A 15,679-nucleotide genomic window follows, 5' to 3' on the forward strand; every position below is an offset into this window, starting at 1 on the left:
CTATTGGACTATTTTTCCCACAGGCTCCTTCATTTAGTGCAGAGTAACTGGTACAATGAACAGCTCTTCAATAGAGTCGATTTTTAATTATCTGTGCATTATGTCAGGTTGTCAGTTGCCTGTTTTACACGCGCAGAGACTTGAGCTGTCTTAATTCAGAACACCACCAAGTCTCATTATTAGGCACTCCAATCCTTAATATCTGCGAGTAGATGTCTTTTATCCTACATAACCTGGAGAAAGTTTTCATTTATGTGGTTCTGTGTAGCTTTGTACATTGCCTCAGTCATGCTGGATGGGGGAAATCTGTAGTGTTTGTTTGCTGTACTCATTAGTTCTTTTGGTGTACCTCTTTGCTATGAGTCAACAGTTTGGAGCTGGTGCCCTTCCCTTCAATATATGGTTTGTCATATGATATGATTTGTCGTATGTTGTCTTCATCTTACTACTACCCATTTTTTTTGGGTCAATTCTGGATTCTCTGATCTTTTTACTACTTCCCTGCTATTGATCTTTTTTTTTCCTAGACTTTCACTTTCCCATACTTCTTCATCTCTCCACTCCTTTCAGCACTGATTCCAAGCAACAGTGCCTACTGCTTGCTCTCACCTGGGGAAGTCTGTCTTGTATGTAAATTGGGAAGCTTCCCAGTGCTGGTCGGTTCTAGTGGTGGAGTCTTTCCAACCTTTGGATAAAACAGGCAGTGTCATTGAACTCAAACTTCTGAAGTAAGTGCAGTTGGTCATCCTTGCCAGCGCATACAATGGAAAACTAAGATTTTCCTGAACCAATTCCTATGTTGTCACTGTCCTCCCCCTGTGCTTACTCCTATTACCAAGACAGCATAGTTTTATTGGTATGGTCAAAACAGGTATGTTGTGCTATCATGCCCAACTTAACATGAGGAGGGGGGGAATCTTTCCTCCCAGGCATGTGGAATTTTGGCTGCATTTCTTCTTAACTTTATCCTGTAGTTAATATCCTGCACAAATAGTACAACTGCTGAGCTTTACAAACTGAAAACAAAGCATTGCTTTAGGAATTAATCTTAAGTGCTGTGGTGGTAAGTAAGCCTGTTTAGAATAAGCAATGTAATGAACAGATGGTGTGCTCTTTGATAGATGTTCAGGCAGTGTTTAGTACTGATTGTGAGTAGTAAGATGTATTTAAAGGCTGTGTAAACAAAATACAAAATTCGGAGTGAAGAAGTCTAAAATCCACTTCTTACGGTACTGATTCATCAGTGTCAGAAGTGTTAAATGTGGGCCAGGAATTATGTATTGTTTGTGCTTACAGTTGTCTTGATTTGGAGGTGAGCGTCTAATTCTCCAGGAATTCTTTAACAATGTACTTGACTTACACTTGTTCTCCCACAAAAATGGAACAAACTCCATTGAAACTGACACACAGCTTTATGGATTTAGTTTAAGTGTTCTTGTGAAGATGTAAGATGCTCTCTGTTCCTTTTACTTAAAAGGATTTACTGTTAACAACCAAAGATCTAGTGTTTTTAGGCAAGCACTTGTTTCACAAGAAATGCTTTCAACCCTACAAAGTTGGTTTGTATATAAACACACTCCTCCATGCATTTCAGTCTGGTTACTTGTGAAATCTCCAGATTTGTTCGCTGTCTGAAACATGCGTCCTTTTCAACTTTCTCACCAATTTCCCTCCTGCAGGGTGATGAAGCTGGAAAGTCTGCTGGCTTTAGATCCCAGTGACACATTTGTGTATCTCTATCCCAGCCCGGTCTAAACTGGATACTTTCCTAGGAGTACGTAGAAATGAGGCACAAGGAATTAGGTTGAATTATGTCACGCTGAAAACCATATAGCTATTCATGTAAGTATCCTGGTAGACCTTGACCATGCCTGACAGCTAGGGCAAGGGGCATCTCCGTCTCCAGAATGGCAAGTGTGGATTTTTTGGTGACTGCAGGGAGAAAAAAAAAAAAAGGTATCTTAATCAAAGAGGGTGTTCATTAATTAAAGAGGGTATTCATTCTTGAACAGAAATAACAATGTACTATGGATCCTTAATTTTATGTCCACCTTCTGCTCAAGTCTGCTGTGCCTAAGGTTCTGACACTGGCAATCTGTGAAGCTCTACTTCCTAAGGAACAACCTTGTGTCCATTTTGACACATTGCCCTTTGATCTGGATTAACTGTCAGTCTTGGCTGAAGAGCAGGTAGTCAGTTGGTAGCATCTTGTCTTATTAGGGATTCTTTTAAAGGGGAATTAATAAGAGCAGCTAGCTGCATCCATGGCTACGTTTCAGGCTTGGCATTAGCACTGTGTGCACTCCATGCCTCCTTTTAAGCCTGCGTGACTTCCTAACTGAACCATAAAAGCAAGTTTGAGTCTAGAAGGTGAGTTTAGGGGTGTGTTGGTTGTTTTTGTGTTTGTTCTTTTGTTGGTGCTGGTGGTGGGTTTTGTTTGTTTCTGCTTTGTTTGCATTTATGGCATTAGCTTTTGTCTGAAATGGAAGCTGAGGAATTCTGGGAGCTCTGATAAAATGTGTTGCTACCAGTAATGTGTTTGTCTGTCTTCCTAATCCATTATTGTTGGGCTCCGCTGCTTTTTGAGCTAACGTTGCATTCACTGTGCTCATAACAATAGATCTTTTATTACCGAGCATGTCCTTGGAAATGTAAATAGAAAAGTATACTAATATATCTCTGCTCAAAACTTTGTCTGAATATCAGAAGAGGTTGAATACAGATGCACAGAGCAGAGAGCACAGAACTTCAGTCTTGCAGTGCAGGCTCTAGCTTAGCTTGAAAAATGTCCTGCAAGGACAGCGTTGGTCACAGTATAGCAAGAATTTTTAATATCATTTGGAAGCAGTCAATCTGGTGCCAAACACCAATGTTGCTACACTTAAAAACTGAATCTGGAGCTCTTAGGCTGACAGATGAGGTTTTTTTGCATGACCCTGAAGAAAGCAGTCAATGACTCCCGTTTTCTTTCATGTTTGGGAATGATCTGAAGTATCTTTTCGGGCAATATGTAATTCAGTTGTGAACAGAGAACCTCTTTTTATTATTTTGATACGGACCTCTGAGACTCTTAAAGGAGGTACAAAACCAAGGGCAGCATATATTACTCAAGAGGGGGCATTGCATCGCTTGATGCTTAGATGGATTTTGAAAGCACTGCTTATATGCTTGCTGGGTTTGAAAACATCATCTCCTTTTAAAGCTGTGTCAGAAATGAACTCTTTGGTGTTTGAGAAGTGTGAAGATGGCCTACACGCTCCTCGTTGTGAGATGGGGAGCCCAGGTAGATGGCAAGTGCAACTGTTTTCCTTGTGGGGTGTTTCCAGCATTGCCTATGTTTTGGTATAAGAAAGCAGAGTGTAGGGAAAGGGAGAATATTGTCCTAAAGAAACACAGGAGTGGATAAAGCCCAGATTTCCTTGGCTAAGCTACTGTAGTATAATTGGCTGCAGTTCGCCTTTAATGTGGCTGGCTCATGATACAGAGCCTTTGTTCTAACTCCAGCCTGTGGGTTGTCACTTAATATGTGCTGATTGAATTCTGTAGGATCCCTTCCCTTTGAGCCAAAGTACATCTCTGAAAAGGTTATCTCTGCGTGGAAAACAAACACTCAGTAATGCTGAGATCTCCCATATAGCAAGAATGGCTAGACCTCGTTTTCCCCATATGTAACGGAGCCTTTGTGCAACAGTAAATACTGTATTAGTTACATTTTTCTTCTGAGCAACTGAGCTTACAATGTGTTTTAGGGTTTTGCACTGTATTAAGTTATTAAAAACTAATTTTGTGAGTAAGCAGCTGTTGTTTTGGCTCGGTTTTACCTCAGAATAATCTATTTGAATGTATTTGTTTATATTGATACCCAAGTGTTGCATTTCAGCAGTGTTTTAACAGTACAGCCAAAAAGTCCTATAACCTTTGAAGGAAGTAAAAGGCTATTGTAATTTAAAAATCCAGAGGCTTATGGTAAGCCCCAGAAAAAAAAAAAAAAAATCTAGTGCTGCTCAGTTACAATATATTTTGTTTAATCTTGATGGGGGCTGAGTGCCAAAGTCAGGAGCCATTTCTGCTTGCTTGTGTGTCATATCACGTGCCTTAATTGTTTCTCTTTTTATCTCTTGAGGATAAAGCTTAACAAAATATCTTCTGGCTTATTTTTATCACATATCTAGCAATTGGATTTGAATATAGGTTTTAAAAAAAGCCTTTAATTTTCTTTCTTGTATTCAGGGTGAGATGAATTAAGACAACTTCTTTGTTGCTTTCAAAAGCAGTAAGAAATCTGAGAGCTACTGTGTTCACTGCAGGATCAGTTTAACAGTTTGCTTTGACGCTGTGAAGTTCCTCAAGATATTCTGGAAGGTATTGAGCTGTTGCCTTGCTTGTGTTCTGCGGAGGCCAAGTAAGTTCCTCTTTTGCCTTTCATTAGCAAGAACAGAAGTAATTTTTGCTGGGGGAGGCGTTAATACCCTGGGGAGCAGCACCCTCTGTACACGAGGCTGTTGTCACCCCTTGACCTGTGTGATGCCTGTGGCTGAAGTGCCATTTATTTTTAGGCACGGTGCGCTTAAGGAGCGCCATCTTTGGGCTGGCTGATGCATGCTGCCCTCCGAGATGACTTGTCCCCACCAGAGAGGTAACAGGCTACGGGCAATGCCAGGATTAAAAACTGCTCCTGCCTCTCTGGGTGAGCTGCAGATCTAGCTGCTCGGACACCTGCTGCTGTTTAGACTGTCCAAACACATACATATATGTGAAGGAGCTTTGCTGATCTGTAGCTATTTAACAAATGAAGGCATATCTAATGGGTAGCCCCCTTCTATCTTCATTGCTGTATGGCGTTTATTAACTGTATCTATGTACAATTACCTTTATGTTACCGACAGAGAACCACAAAGCAAATAGAGGTAAGCTGCTAATCTCTGATTCCTTTTGTGAAATAGAGGTAAGCTGCTAATCTCTGATTCCTTTTGTGAAATGTCAAAAACCTCCATTTGTTAGTCATAGAATGGCTCAGGTTGGAAGGGATCTTAAAGATCATGCATCTCCAACCCCCCTGCCGTAGAAAGGAACACCACCCACTAGATCAGGCTGGCCAAGGCCTCATCCAGCCTGGCCCATAACACTTAATACATACGTGCATGCACAGGTATGGTTTTGATACAAGTATCTATACCTCCAAAACATAGTTCTTCATGTGTTTGGCTGCACCCTTGGTATACAGTACTTTCATGGGCTTTTACTCAGCATTCCCATACAAATCAGTAGGTTTTTGCAAACCTGGGGCATCACAACTGAGTTGCATTGAAAATAAAACCAGGAATAGTGGTTGCTTGCCTAAAGGCTGGTGTAACTGGCTTGCTTGCTGCTGTCACCCAGGTGCTTTGAGGCGAAGCATCCTGGCATACTAATGCAGCCAGCAATTACTTGAATCTTAAAATCATCTTTTCTCACTTCTGACTCATACAGAAGGCAGCTTCAGCAACAGAGCAAAAAGGGGCATGCAGACAGCAGTGTCTCCCTTGCCATCTGATTTTGCCTTCCTCCCCACGCAGGCCTCTCTCATTCGCAGAGTGAGGCAGAGCCCCCAGGGGAAAAATAACATCTAATCACATCGCTGGAGGCACAGCGTTTACGCACGAAGGTACTGGAGCAGGGTCGCGCAGCCTCCAATTTTAGTTCTATTTCTGAAGCCTGGAGTACTCAAATGGCGATTTTCCTTCCCCCTTTTCCTCCTGCTCCTAAGCATTGTTGATTAGAAATCTAACTACTCGGGACCTGATGTTGTCATGTTTATTCATGAGCTGGGGAGAAGGAAATGTGGAAGCTAGTCCTAAACTGCAGATACAATTTGATTAGCTTACCGAGTCTGCACACAAGGAGGCTTGTAAAATGCTGCTAAAGGGTGAGCCAAAGTGAGAGCCATTCTGAGGTAAGGAGTCCTCCAGGAGACTCCTGTTTTTTAGGAGCATGATATTTGTTACATTTCCTCTATCTTTTCTTAATATCATGTTGACTCTTTTAAGAAAATGATTTACTGTGTCAATAAATCTCACGTTAGAAGGAAAATATTTAAAATATCAGTCTTAAGTTCTGTAAGAACTTTACTATCCTGTATTATGCATGCAAGTTTAAAAAGTCTGTGCTACAGCCTTGGATATGCAGGGTGTAGGAGCACCTTTTGCCCCACGAGCAAAGAAGCATGAGGTGGTTGCATTACAGAAACTGGAGCATCCCCTCTACCATTGCCTCCCCCATGTTCTTCCATTTCCTAGACCTTAAGGTAGAAAGTGATTAGAGGAGAGATAGAAGGAATGGTGCTAATCTTTTTGGTAAGTATTTTCCATTCATTGTAGTGCTGAAGTGTGATTAAAATTTTAAAGCAGGTAGCTGAAGCCTGGCATTAGTCTCTGTCTGCTGTTCGGTGATAACATTTTCCTGGATTTCTCCCAGACTCATTAAACGTCATCAGTCACAGGCAAATCTAACAAGGGCATGTTGGAAGAGAACTCTGCTGGACTGAAATATTAAGCAGTGATCATTCTTGCCACTGACATGAATCACTAGTTTTTTGTTAGCCAGTTACAAGGGTGCCTCACAACCTAGGGGTAGGTGAAGGAATTCAATGGGGGTACACAGCACTGGCTCTGCAGTGGTGACTAACATCTTCTGCACTTGTCCATAGCCCAAGGTAAAGTTAAGCTCAGCAATTTAGGTCAGATCTTCTTTACTGCTGGATGAAATCAGTTCCTTTCTACAGTTCATACACAGCCAGCTTCCCTTTCATTCAGTAAGGCACTGTGTAACAGTAGGAAATGACAATAGCTTTGAGATTTTTCTTACCTGCATATTGTTGCTCTGTGCAGAGATCTCTGTAATCTTTAGTGCTTTCTGAGGGAAGAAGGTGGGATTTTTCCCTCTTCCAGGCACAGCTCTGCAGTCTAAGCTATGATCTGATTCGATTCGTTAATTTTCTATATAGACACTGCAATATACAATGAAGAGCTCACCAGCTGAAGTAGTGCTTTCTGTATGCCCTGTTGGGGTAATCTTTGCAGCTCACTCTGCTCTTCACAGTACACACGTCCTTTATTCTTTGCAATGTTTTCATCTCCATAAAGGGTAAGAAAATGTGTGTTTATTTTTACCTGTTTACAAAGGAATAAAACCTAGTAGCTCTGGGTCTTGAGCTCATAACTCAGGTGCCAACACTTACAAATGCTGATGTGTGCAAGTGAGACTGGATTTTATCTTGCGTTAAAGGCTCTGGCATGCCTGTATCTTTAAAACACAATGCTCAATGTCCTCAGATGCAGGATGGTTTAGGCAGACAAAATGCTAGTGTAAAGGCTAACTATAAACCTGTCTTACTGTGAAACTAGGAACTCATTGAGAATGGTTTTGTAACACCTTAAAGCTCTTCATATCTTGCCTGGGAATTTTGTTTGGAAATATTAAAAATGCAACATTGATGTGCAGTAAATAACCCTGCGTAGCAGAGAGTATTGGCTGGTTTATGTGACTCAAGTGGGTCGATAAGTGGGTAACAGATGCATGTGACATGCTGGAAAACCACTTAGAGACCAACAGGCAAGGTCGCTCTGTGTCATTGCTGCAGCGTGTCGCGGCATCGCAGAGCCAGGTCTCCTGCGCTCGCTCCTCCAACCAGGAGAAATACAAACTCCTCTCTGCAGATCCGTGCACACGCACGTCGACTTCAGAGTACAGGAAAGCTCGGAGGCAGGAGCTGGTTACTATGGCTATGTGCATTACTCACTCTACTTGGAGAAATCTAGCCAGCCATCTCTGTGTATATTAGCTCTATTTGTGCATGAAGGAAGCTCGTTGCCAGCAGCTGTGTGAAGCTGCTGTGTTGAAAATCCAACTTTGTTCACACCAGTCAACAACCTGATTTTCAGGCATTTAAAAGCAGCGCACGATGAAAGCAGCAAAACTCACACACTGTGGGATTGGGTCCTTTGTCCTCCTTAAGCCCTGCTTTGTTCCATGAAAAAGTGACCTCAGCTGCCTTGTCTCTGTGCCACTACTGGTGTTCCTGCTGGGGTGGAAATGACATGTAATGGTGTTGGCTTGGTTGGACTGGTTGGCCATTGGGGCTGTGGTATACACAATACAAGAAGACCACCTTCTTTCCACGTTGGCTTCAGAGTCCAGCTGCTGACTTGTAGGGCTGTCGCTCTGAGTTTCACCTCGCTGATCAGCGAGGGTAAATGTAGCTGTGGGTGCTGAGAGATCCGTAGCACAGCCATAAGCCTCCTTTTCATTGGTTACAGATATAAATATTTTTATCATCCCTTGCTGAAGCTATCCCCTGAAGCTAGTGTTTCTGTGGGGGTACCTAGCAAATGCATTTTCCTTTTTAATGTTGTAGGCTGTCTGTCAGCAGCTGTCCGAGCTGGGCATTGGCTTCCCCTTTTATATAGTGCTGCACAAAGATAAAAGCTTGGTAGGTGAGTGGGATTACCCCAGGCTGTCACCACCACAGGCTCTGGCTGAAGCTCTTGTTCCTGTCTCCAGAGCCTAGATTTTTATGTGAGTGGGAGCAATGGACTTGGGTATCCTTGAGAGGCTGTTTGTACCTTGGAGCTGAAGGGGGTTTTGCACTTAAAGTAGGGGCTGAGTCTTTAATCTCGATGGAAAGTAGAGCATTTTTTTCTGCAGGCTTAAAGATTTGCCATTTGAAAATGGGCTAGACTGTTGGAATCTGCAAATCTTTTAATTAGTCAGAGTTCAAATTAATTAGGAACTGTCATTTAAAAATTAAGCGTTTGTCGCTTTTACTGAGTTCTGAGTGATCTTAATGGAATAAAGCAGACACTTGAAACTTTCCATATAATTAAAAATAATTGAAGTCTTATGTCTGCATGCATATGAAGGTATCAGCTAATAATTAAGCTAAGCTATTAATAATGGCTGTACTTAATGTTATGTATAGTATACAACCAGGCTAAAAAATCTTAGATTGGTCCACTGTGGTATCGGAGAGAATGCAAAATATTACCAGGCTTCTGCAGGTTAATTTGCAGGCAAGCACTGTACTGCCTGAAATGCCAATCTGATGGGGGAGACAAGGCATGCATACATTTTCCCTGGTGGATTAACCGTGCCACTCTGCTTTTGTCTTTAAAAGTTTAATGCCTTAATGGTTGAGTGGCTTGCATATTGCTGCATGAAATGTCCCCCATACCACTGAGACCTTGGCTGCTGGTGGGGATGAGGCAGAGCCACAGAGAACAGCACAAGTTCTGTGCTAGCAGAGCTCAGAGTAGGATCTTCACACCACTACTCTGTACAAGCTCTCTTTTTTTTTAATTTAAAGCCTGTAAAAATGAATGGGTTATAGCGATTGTTCATTCAATGACTTCAGAAAGGTGGAATTGGCTTATAAAAGCTAGTAGGAATACAAACATGCGGATGCCGTAGTCATGATCTGTCCTCGCTATACAGCAATATTAAGACCCTGTATTAGTACCCTATAAGTGAGCACCCCAAGCTGTGTATGTTTATTACTTTATTTTAGTCAGGTTTATCTTTTATCTAATCTCTTAGCTTCCTGGATCAGTGACCATCCTTGTCGTGTTCCTCTTCACATTCCTAATTGTAATTCCACCCTTAAGAAATGTTTTTCTCTAAGTTGAATGCATATGTACAAGGCTGGATTTACTTAGACTGCCTCATCAGAGATACTGTGAACGCAGTAGGATGGTATACTATTTTTAATATCCCCTAATATATTTAATATTAATGATCTGTTCCCATCATTAGTTCGGGTTTGTTTTTTTGTTTTTAATTTTTTTAGTATTATTTTTTAAAGCCCCTAACCCTTTAAGGCTAGGAATATACTCTCTCAGCAGCTGCTGGATTCCTTTTTTTTTTTTTTTGTATCTTAGACCTCTAAAGAAATTCTGATAGACACGACAAGTGCTGAATCTTGAGAACGATGAACTGGATGTTAGTGCTTAATACGTTTTGTCAGGTTGTAAAAACATCTGAGGTGATGTGTTCAGTCTGTTGTTCCAAGGAAGATTTTATTTGGGGGGTGAAGAAGTAGGAGTCTTTGGAGACGTTAATGAATAAAAGAGGAATAAGAATTAAATGACATCCACTCTTTTTTTTGCTTGCCCGTATATGTTTGCTTCTTATTTTTTAAGTGCAGAGCCAAAAGTGACAACCTCTCCTGGTGCTCTCCTGCTGTGCACTTCCAGAGAGTCCAAAAAGAGGAGGAGGGAGTTCAGGAGCTGGCCCCTCGATCATCTTGTCCTCAGCTGAGGCAGGGAGACAAAGGAGGTGAAGCTAAGGAAAAATAAATTATATTCATATGTTAAAGCAGAGCTGGATTGCTATTTGGTCCACTCTTTGAATGCATGTGGTTACGAGCTACTCTCACAGCTGCCTGACAGTCCTCATGCGTGCCCTGGTGCACAGGCACTCTCTCCTCATCCCGTTGTTGCTCAGCTGAAAAGTGTAAGGCAGACACAAACCCTCTTCAATTAAAGAGCACTGTGCAAAAATCTCTCCCCTTTGCTAACACCCTTTTTGCTTCTGGTTGTGATAACAGTGGTGGGAGACATTTAATGGAGACAGCTGGATTAAGTCACACGTTGCTGGCTACCAAACTGTGGTTATGGACCTGGACAGCTTTTTTTTTCCCCCCCCACGTTATGACTTCATTAGTGGTTTAGTGTCAGAGGTCTGGAGCTCAGCTCAGCAGAGCCGTGTGTGACATGTCACACATTGTTACTGCTAACAAACAGGCTGTGAGATGGGGAACGGGAAGGGAGTGGAGAATTTTGTATCATTTGCCCTTTTGCAACCTCCCTTTTATAACCTGTATGAAAGTGCATGTTCATACTTGTTTTATAGTCTGTAATGCTCACCAAAAAACATCTTGAAGCTGTAGTTCAAAGGATCGCATCTTTTCTGGTTAAGGGAGTAATTACTTTCTTTGAACTCTACATGTACCGTGTGATCAAATCAGTAAGACCTGCCTGCGTGTCGTGGCTATGGGACAGCACTGGTGCCCACTGGTGGACTCAGTCTGAGAGTGTTTTATTATTTATGGGAAAGGATCCATACATCCGCCTCCTGATTCCCTCTCTATTCCTTCTCTTCTTGAAATGAATTCAACCCATATCCCAATTTGCATGCTTCTTTCATCACCCCAGCTGCGCACCCTGTGTGGCAATAGAAAGCTGTAAGTAGTTCAAGTGTGTTCATGATGGTTTTACGGTTTCTAGCTGCAAGTAGCTAGAACTCCAATCTGTGTGTCCAATGTCGAGTAAGCCAATTTTTTTTTCTGAGCTGTAACTTGAAATATAATGGGTTTGTTATTATTTTTGACTATGTTTGCCTCTTCTGTTTTGAACAGCAGTGCCACTTAGTGCTGCTGCTCCTTATGCTTTCAACATCTAAAATCTGATTCTCACACATCTTAATTTTCTCCTTGATTCAAAATAAACTGATCTGACAAGAATGACATGCCATTAGCTTTTACATGGGTAAAATTGCTACCCTTTAGACCAAGTAAGCATTGAAAGAGATGACCTGTCTGGCTAGAAGCTCGTCTCCCCACGGAGATTGAAACTGTCTGAGCAGGCTGTCAGATTACTTTTCCTGGTGGCTTTTCCTGGTCCATCAGCATGGCCATGACCAGACTGCTTAGTCCCTTTTCTTTGAAAGGTCATCAGCCTTGTAACTCTGTGACGAGAAATCAGCATGAATTGTCCACCTCATTGCATATGTGGACGTAGCCCTTACCTTGGCCTCGATCAGTTCCTCTTTCCTAGAAATAATATCTGCATCGCTGCGACTTTTTTTTTAATAATAGACACATTGCAGGTCTTGTAGGATGGAGGTGCATCAGTAATGGATGAATGTAGGTATTCTGACCATGCGGAAAAAACAATGGAAATCATCTGCCCTGAAGTTCTGCAGTTCCTACTCTGAGGTTCTTCTGGTGCACGTTTGGGTGGCAATGGGAGCAGAGATCTTTCTGCTCTAAAAAAATCCTGTTCATCAACTGCAGTATGACAAGAAGGACCAGAGTTTCCACCAGGACCAATATATCCTGACAGGCAAGAGGCAGAATAATCTATTTTACAGAGTTTCCTTTTCTTTTTTTTCCATAGCAAATTTTCATACCCCAAAATATCCTGTATTTTTGTTAAAAATTCTGTGTCAAATTTTTCAGTTAAGCCTGCTCCTGTAAGTTTGGATTCTCTGAAAAATGTCAGTGATGATTTTAAAAATGTACATCTTTCTATGCTATATAAATAAAAATGTTATGTTGTTGCTGTGCAGGAACCATTGTCAGGGCCCCACGGTCTCCTCTAGCAGAGTCACAGCACAGGTGCCCAACCTGCAGGACAGCACTAGGAGAGGTGAGACCTTGTGCACAGCTCTGCACCCGCAGGGCAGCAGCAGCCCTTGAACCAGCACAATTCCCAAGTGCTCTTTCGGTGAATAGGTTTGAATAGATTGAGCTGCTGGTGAGAAGTTTCTGTGGGACGTGCTGGATTGAAGCCTGATGCCTCCTGTTGAGTGAGTTTTGATGAAAATTTAACAAATTACTCAACCGGGCTGGTGGTCCTGTCAAATGAATAGCTTGGTGTTTCCGTGCTGCTGAGCTACTGATATTTGAAGTGAAGCTTCTGAGGCCCCCACTGATGCAGGCAGGGTATATTTCCCATTCTTGCTCAGTGTTTTTTCCAGTAATCCGTCTTTCCGTCATTTACCTCATCCTACCAGATGTGTTATTTCTTTTCTTCTTTCTTCTAGACCATTGTGTGAGACTGAAGTGCTTAAAACTGTGGATGTGTACTGTGCACTTTGGCTTTGTGCAATAATTCTCAAGCATATAATTTGACTTTTTTCATCTCCCTCCTTCCCCGCCCCCCCCCCAAAGACACAATACATATTTCAATTACAAAAAAGGCGTTTAAAATCAGTTCTGTTGCAATATGATTAGCTGCTGCCGGGGAGCTGCTATGACTCCAAAGGGAGCTATGCGTGTAACCTCACTGGAAATCCCAGCTGCTGCTGGCTCCTGCAGCAGACGCAGTCCTCCTCTGCAAAGGCAATGCCTGACCCCTCTTGGCTGTGATCTCCCATTGGGTTTTGGTCTGGACACACAGCACAGCCTATCTCCAAATGCTCTGGATTATTCTGGCTGGTCCAGCATGGCCCTTTCTCACTGTAGCCTTCCTGACCCATCTCTCATTGCTTCTGGCATCTCTGCTTTCCCACCCCTGCTCTTCACCCAAACAGCAACAAGCATTTTCAGCAGCCTGGCATGCTGCAGTCTGGTACTTCTTCCCCTTTTCCAGTCATGCTCTTCTGTGCCTTTTCATAAATGATTTTGTTTTCAGATGTGATGTGCTCATTCAGGAACAGACCCTGGTCTTGCTGGGGCTGAACCTGGGCAGCAAGGATGAGCTATCTGGGGGAGCTGGGTGCAGTGAAAGGGGGGGAGCACGGCAGTGGCAGAGTTGGCTGTGGTACAGCGTCAGTTCCCAGGATCAGTTCTGTGGGGTCTGCACAGGACAAGTCCCTTTTGTCACCTATTAAGCTGCAAGTGTGGAACACCATAGCTGGGAGGGGAGAGGTGAGAAAAATAAACTTTTTTCCGTATTTATATAAACATATACACGTGTGTGTATATATGTTTAGATATACACAGGCATATAAATGTATGTATATTTATATGCACACCCCAACCACTTGCTTCAGAACAGTGCCACTAGAGAGAAGGATGGCATGTCCGTTTTGGGAGGTGTTGAGGCTTCTTGTCAGTCAAGCTTCTAAGTCATTAGACCATGTCAAAAGCACAGACTTGTGCTTTTTCGAGCTTACGGCAGAAAGTAACATCTCTGGAAATAGATTTTTAAGAACTGGGATTGTTTTTTCAAGCTTTGCTGACTGAGTTTCTTGGCTGAGGTGATCGGCTCAGCATAGCTGTACTTGGCAAGAGACAGTGTCTTGTCTCTGCTTACAGAATGTAAATAGTGAAAAATCACACAGTTGGCTTCCTGCAGTGGCTCCCAGCTATTTAGTGTCATGTCAATCACATAGGGTCTGTTTTCTCAGCTCTTGCAGTGTTAAGTAAGTATCTCTGCAAGGCAATTATTTTGCTGATTAAACTGTTGGTGCATTTTTTTGGTATAGTTTGCAATTGGCATAAGGTAAGCACAGCTACAAGACAGCAAACACAAGATAGCAAACAATCCTTGACAAGGAGTCAAGCTAAGACTTGGAGTTACAGAAGCAAAAAATTGAAAAGTTGCTTGAATCTAGAAAGGCATGAATATTTCCCTTTCTTTCCCCCTCACCTCTGACTAATCAACCTCTGCAGCAGCAAAAATAGGTGAGGTCTGTGCCTATCTTTGCCATTCTCCAAGAGGCAGGCTTTAAATGCTTGAGGCTGAAATGTAGAAAAGACAAACAAAGGCAAGTTGTCTTGCAGGAGCTTGGCACTGAGAGCTGGAATATGTTGTCTGAAGGCCTCCAAGTATTTTTAGGGCAGTGCTGCATGTTGATATGGAAATGGGGCTTTCGGACTATTTGAGCAGAGAGATTACATTGTAGTCACAGGCTGGTTGGGTAATGAAGCACCCTGCCTTCCAAACTCTAGAGAGAAATTCATGGATTTTTTTTTTCTTTTCTGCCTTCATCAAGGCTAAATCACTTCTGACTAGTAACTTCAGAAGGGCACAATCTGGCGAATGGGCTTCAGTAATTCTAATGACGTGCTGTGCAAATAAATGCTTGGTTAATGAATACTGAAAAGATTAACCTGAACTACTTACATACATTATTAAGGCATTTAACTCTCTGCCTTTCCCCAGTGGTTACAGATAATGCAGAGCACTGGAAGGGGGCGGTGGGGAGGGGAACTCTCTAAAGGCTATCAGGATATGTGGAAGTTGGGCAAAGGATGCAGAGCAGTTCTGAAAATGTGCCATTGTGTAGTCCCTGACCCAACTGTCAGGGTGGGACACTTGAGGTTGTTGAAGACTGAAAGCTTTTTGTGGCGGGGTGGGGAATGCCAGCTTTTAGAGACAGGTATAAGAAGGCACATGACCAAAACCTTTGTTCCCTTTTCCAGAACCTCTCCACAGCCAAATATCTTAGGCCGTTTACTCACTTAGGCTCATTCCTTACCGTTTTCACCTTTTTACTTTTCTTGGGGTGTGCAAGTCAACCCGAGGTTGATTTATCAGCGCCAGTAATCCGCTCTCCAAGCGCTGTCAGTCTCGCTCCCAGAAGCTGCACTCCCCCATTAGAGCCCTGACCTATTCAAACGCCCTGAAGATAGCATAATGGCCGTGTGTCAGCGGGGCAGAGGCACCAGTGACAGCTCTCAGAGGTTGCTCATCTCGGCAGGGGTGGGAGCAGAGCCCTGTGGGAAGCCTGGCGATGCTCCCGAGTCTGGCTTCTCGCCTCCTGCGGTTTCGTGCATTTGGCCTCTGCCACCACTGGTGGTGGTTTCAGGCTGCTCATGCAGGAGGAGGTATTCCGGTGCAGGGGTCTGCATACCGAGAGCAATAGATCATGGATGTCAGTGGTTCAAAAGGCACTTGAGTTGTTTTTTTTTGTTTTTTTTTGGTTTTTTTTGCTGGCTTAGGAATTATGTCCCTTGGCACGCTGGCATAACAGCAGG

The 15,679-nt window shown here is 42.8% G+C and overlaps 1 protein-coding gene across 1 annotated transcript in view; it reads left to right on the forward strand.

Moving 5' to 3' along the window:
• The first annotated feature begins 8,488 nt into the window (after positions 1–8,488).
• MYH15 (myosin heavy chain 15) overlaps positions 8,489–15,679 on the forward strand; it is a 60,490-nt gene continuing 53,299 nt past the window's right edge. The window contains exon 1 of the mRNA XM_083816767.1: positions 8,489–8,553. The gene's annotated coding sequence lies outside the window, so the exon portion shown is untranslated. The remainder of the gene's footprint in view (positions 8,554–15,679) is intronic.

Source organism: Anser anser (genome assembly GCF_964211835.1).
Source record: "Anser anser genome assembly, chromosome: 1".
NCBI lineage: Eukaryota > Metazoa > Chordata > Aves > Anseriformes > Anatidae > Anser > Anser anser.